The sequence below is a fragment of the Synchiropus splendidus genome, chromosome 12 (genome assembly GCF_027744825.2).
Source record: "Synchiropus splendidus isolate RoL2022-P1 chromosome 12, RoL_Sspl_1.0, whole genome shotgun sequence".
Taxonomy (NCBI): Eukaryota; Metazoa; Chordata; class Actinopteri; order Syngnathiformes; family Callionymidae; genus Synchiropus; species Synchiropus splendidus.
Window position 1 is genome coordinate 20,158,050 of NC_071345.1, and position 5,010 is coordinate 20,163,059.

Here is a 5,010-nt window from a genome sequence, read left to right on the forward strand (position 1 = left end):
CGACTTCTCAAATCCTCGGTTTAACGGAGGGAGCGGAGGAAAAGACAACACATGCTCTCACATGCATGCATGCGTCTGGCATCGCACACGTCACATGATCACAGAGGCACTGAGTCTTTGTGTGTGGCGTGCGCATCGGGGAGTGGAGGATGTGTCTGTGTGTGATGGAATTTCACGGCTGAAATGAGGAAGACTCTATGAGTGAGGGAGAGAGAGAGTGAGAGAGAGAGAGAGAGAAAAAAAAAAGAGAGCGAGAGAGAGCGGTGGAAAAGAGGGAGAGTGCTACTCCTACACATTTCCATCCAGACAGTTACGCATCAGTGTGGGAGGGGTTTTGAGAACAATGATGGGTTCTCATCTTGTCTTATACAGAGTGTGTGTGTATGTGTGTGGGAAAGCACATGTGTGTGACTGTGACTGAAAGAGTTCTGGAATCTGGTTTCTAAATCCGGGACTCAAAGGTAAGATTCCTATTTTGCATTAAATAATCTCAAATATGGTGCTTCAACGATGGATATTTCACTCTCTAGCAGCATGCGAGCTCGCAATTCTTTGTTCGGCTGGCTGTGCGTCCAACATCTCTTGTACTTCGGCACTTCATTTCCCCGAGTTTAGGTGTGTTTATGCCTTGCTCATCTCCTTTGTCATCTGTCTGTGGGAAACAACTCTTCCCTGGAGAGCATGCACTCTCAGTCCTCATTTGTCAAAGTGGTTAAAGCGGGGTCCCATAAGGATACATCGATCAGCACATGCACGGCCTGTGATAATATTATACACATCTGCATGGTACATGGCAGCTGCATTTCCATATCAAAGTGCCTATAATGGGTGGTGAACTTACCATTTTAATGTGCTGCAGGCTAATATTAGCCCCAGGCTGTATGTTTGATGACATCTGACAGGCAGGCTGAGAGTGGAGGAGGTGAGACAGACACACAGAGAGGCTGAACATGGTGCGATGTAGCATCAGGAAAGTCGTGGGGTTAAAGGGAACTCAAGGAAACTGAGGGAGGAAGAGTAAAGTGCTGAACAAAGGATCACCAGCGGAGGAGAATAGTTGGAGTGGAGTATTTTCGCACGCATGGCTGCTCACTGCAGACAGCCGCCCTCCACCCCCCACCACACACACACACACACAGCACATGTAGACACACGCACTCACCTACACACACACACACACTAAGCAGCGCAAGTCTTTGTTTGACAGATAGCTGCACACAAAGGCGTCTGCACCTGGAGCAGAGCGGCACACACTCTCATCAGGACCACTCCTGATTGGCTGAGGCAGAGCTTTTTGTGGCTGCTCCTCAATGAAGTCATGACAACTACTCCTGCCATCTTTCTGTTATGGTTCATTTTGATCCGCTCCTCTTCGCATCTTTTCTTCCAAAAGCTGAATGGTTTCATTATCTTTAAACATTATGGCTAGATATCCTGAGCAAATTCTCCATCAGTGACCACTTATGTCTTAATGCAAGTCCTGCCTATTTAGCATACAATTATTTGAGGTTGCACTGATTATATGACACTGCCACCCCCCCACATCTTTTCTTTTTCTCTTGTTTCCATTGTACCCCTCTTAACTCTGTTTGTACAGACACACTTAAGTCATGTAGGCAATAGCAATTTGTCTGTAGCTTTTTTTACACTATGCTTTTTTTTGCTCATCTGAAACCATTGATACAGTTTTTTTGTCGCACTTGTGAATGGATGTACTCCAGTAACAGTAGCAATAACCTCCTGATCAAAAACTGTGATTTACTTACATACAGGTCTAAGGATAAAAGTTACTGTCTCCAATGACGCCTGAATGCTGTGTGCATGGCTGCTACACCATTTGTGTTCCAACGCCCTTTAGTCCAGGCACGAAGACTGGACATACGGCTCCAATGAAGTCAAGCTAGAGCTGACGGCCATGCATGCCACATACAGGTAGAAAACAGAGGGCTCCAAAGAGTTTGCTATTTTCAACGTGCAGTGAAAATCTTTAAAACAGTGACGCACTAAATAAACAACTACAACAAGCTTCTTCAACCACTGTTAAAAAGAATTCCTGAAACTCATTGAAATGTGAAACTCCACGGAAGGATGGATGGAATAGAGGCTTGAATGCACAGGTAAACGTGAGACAGCGCCGTTCTTTGAACGTGGCAGCTTACAACACCTTGGCAAATCCCACTCACACATACACAGGCTCCGTCAGAGAAAGGATTTAACTGTGTTCAAACCAGATAAAACCAGATGTTAATTGACTGACAGAATTTGTAGGTGGGATTTAGCTGTGCGTCTGCTGTGTGTGTTTGTTCAGCTGTGAGATGAAGAGACAGATTATTTTGTTGTGTGTTATTCAAGCCTAACACTCAACTTAAGATAATGGGAATTCAATTGCCACAGTGATATGAAAGCTACATTAGTTACATAATCAATAAGGACATTTTGCACAGATCTATTTTACTGGATTTTAAATAGATTCTGAATTCCATTTTTCATTAATGTACTCCATCAACTGTAAGGAACGTACATCATAAATGCATCATTTTCATCTGTTTTATTTTGCCTTATTTTAACCAAGTAGGTGTTGATGAATCAGTTCTTGTTGCTGTGTTTGCTAGAACAATAATGTGAACTCCTGGTCTGGTCTTTGTACTGAACCAAATGAGCTGTGTTTCAGTTTTACGCGAGTAAATTCCAGTCATGCAGTGTCACAGCCACCAGGCAACATAAATGTTTGTGATTCAAAAGTTACGTCAGTCAACATTTTATTTCGTATGACATTAAATGAAATTCAGATAACAGCTATATATTCATATCCCTTTGTGGCAGTAAACACAACCCCTGATGATTTATGTTCCCCAGCAACCACCGGTGATCTAGAAAGTCTTCATGCAGATTCTATTTGCTCTGTTTTCATGTTTAAATCAATAGTCATCTTCTCAGTCATTACAGGCTGACAACATCTGCCGCCATCAGCCAGAGAGCGCCGGCGCTTTCCGAGCAGCCGCTCAATGTTGGGAGATGTAACTGTGTGCTGCGTGTGTGATTAATGAGCTTATTATCAACGTAAAGTGGCAGCGCATAGGAGAGAGACAGTCGATAGACGGATGCAACACACACAAGCTACCCACCACTCAGTCTTGTTGTGGTGTGTGCAAGCGTGTGTGTGTGTGTCTTTTATAGGGGACTTGTGGGGACTAGTTCATGGAAACACACCTACTTTTGAGGACATTTTGTAGTGTGAGGAACTTTTGGCCCATCTGCACAAGGTTAAGCCTTAATTTGAGGATTAAAACTTCAAAATAACTGGGTCATTATGATACTTTATTGACCCTCCAAGAGGATCAGTAAAGAATTATTATCTTATTATGAGTTGTTAGAAGTAAACCATACCACAAGCTCCAAAAAGCTTGATCTAGCTAAATGCAATGCTCTGTTGCTACCCTCCAGCATCCACGTAGAGGTGGGAAAGTACAATGAAATTTGAATCATATTCTCATCCAAAAGCATAATAAAAATGAATGAAATTATCTTGTGTCTTTTACATTGTTTCTGAGGGATGGTGGTTGGTTTGGACACATGGGCAGCTGAGACAGACAACATTTGCATAAAGAATGTTTGAAATAGAAGTTAGGACCAATAAAAGCAGAGGACCATTGAGGTTCATTGATGGAATAAAGGAGGACATGATGAGGAGATGTGTGTGGAATAGATGATCAAGATGAGTTATGATGGAAAAGGCTGACTAGCTGTGGCACCTCTGTTAGGAATTGAAGGCAGACATTTATTATTGGCATTAAGTGGCATTAATATTGACTCCAATCACTTTTCATCCACACAGGACGGCATCTCATCCAGACATTCACAGAAATCTGTTTTTTTTTTTTGCCAATACAGTGTTTGAAAAGCATAACCCTAACCCACTTTATAACCTCATGACATGTAAATCTGCACAACAAATTGAACAAATGTTGCAGTATTGTTAATTTGGTCGCTAACCTGCCCAGGAAGACCGAGGCAGTACGGAAATTTTCTCCCATTTCAGAAAGGCATCACTACGGAGCTCTGGAAGTGACTTGCATGTGTTTATTTTTTGTTGATGTGGCATGCATGACTTTATTTTTTTTGCCCGAGATAACAATTATCTCGAGATAATTGTTATCTCATGATAATGCATATCTCGAGATAACAGTTATCTCGAGATCATTTTCATCTCAAGATACAATCGTAAATGTTAGCGCCTGCGTAACTGCCTCTCTGGCAAAGCATTTTGTATATGTCCTCCTGGAACCACTATGTCTCCCATGGCTTCGTAACTGTTCATCAACGTTGTCAGTCCCTGTCTGCAAGTCTGTGCGCTTTTAGCACTCTGATCAAGTGCCTTCTACTCAAAATAATACCATATGTGGCTAAGCTATACGTACTACGCGTCCCTGGAAGCCACATGCATGACTTTATTTAAAAAAATAAAAAATAAAGTCATGCATGGAAGAAAAAAATAAAGTCATGCATGCCACATGTGGTATTACTTTGAGTAGAAGGCAATTGATCAGAGTGTAAAAGCGCACAGACTTGCCGTCTGCAATATTCTGACTTGCAGACAGCGAATGACAACGTTGACGAAAAGTTACGAAGCCATGGGAGACATACTGGTTACAGGAACATCGTTTCTTGAGATAAAAATGATCTCGACATACTAATTATCATGAGATAACAGTTATCTCGAGATTAAAAAAAAAATTAGTCATGCATGTCAATAAAGTCATGCATGTCACATCCAAAAAAGTAAACACATGCATGTCACTTCCAGTGCTCCGTACATCGCCAATATTGTGGCTCATTTTTGATTTCTGGAAACGTTTTTCTCTGTCTGTTTGGAGTCTCTTCCTCTTCCTTGGCTGCTTTGCTGTTAAAGCTATTGTAATCTTCCCCCTGTCCTGTGGCCAAGTGACCAAAACGTTTGGAATAAAGAGAGCCCCCCCAAACCATACCCCTTCAAAGAGGAGAGCTAAAAAT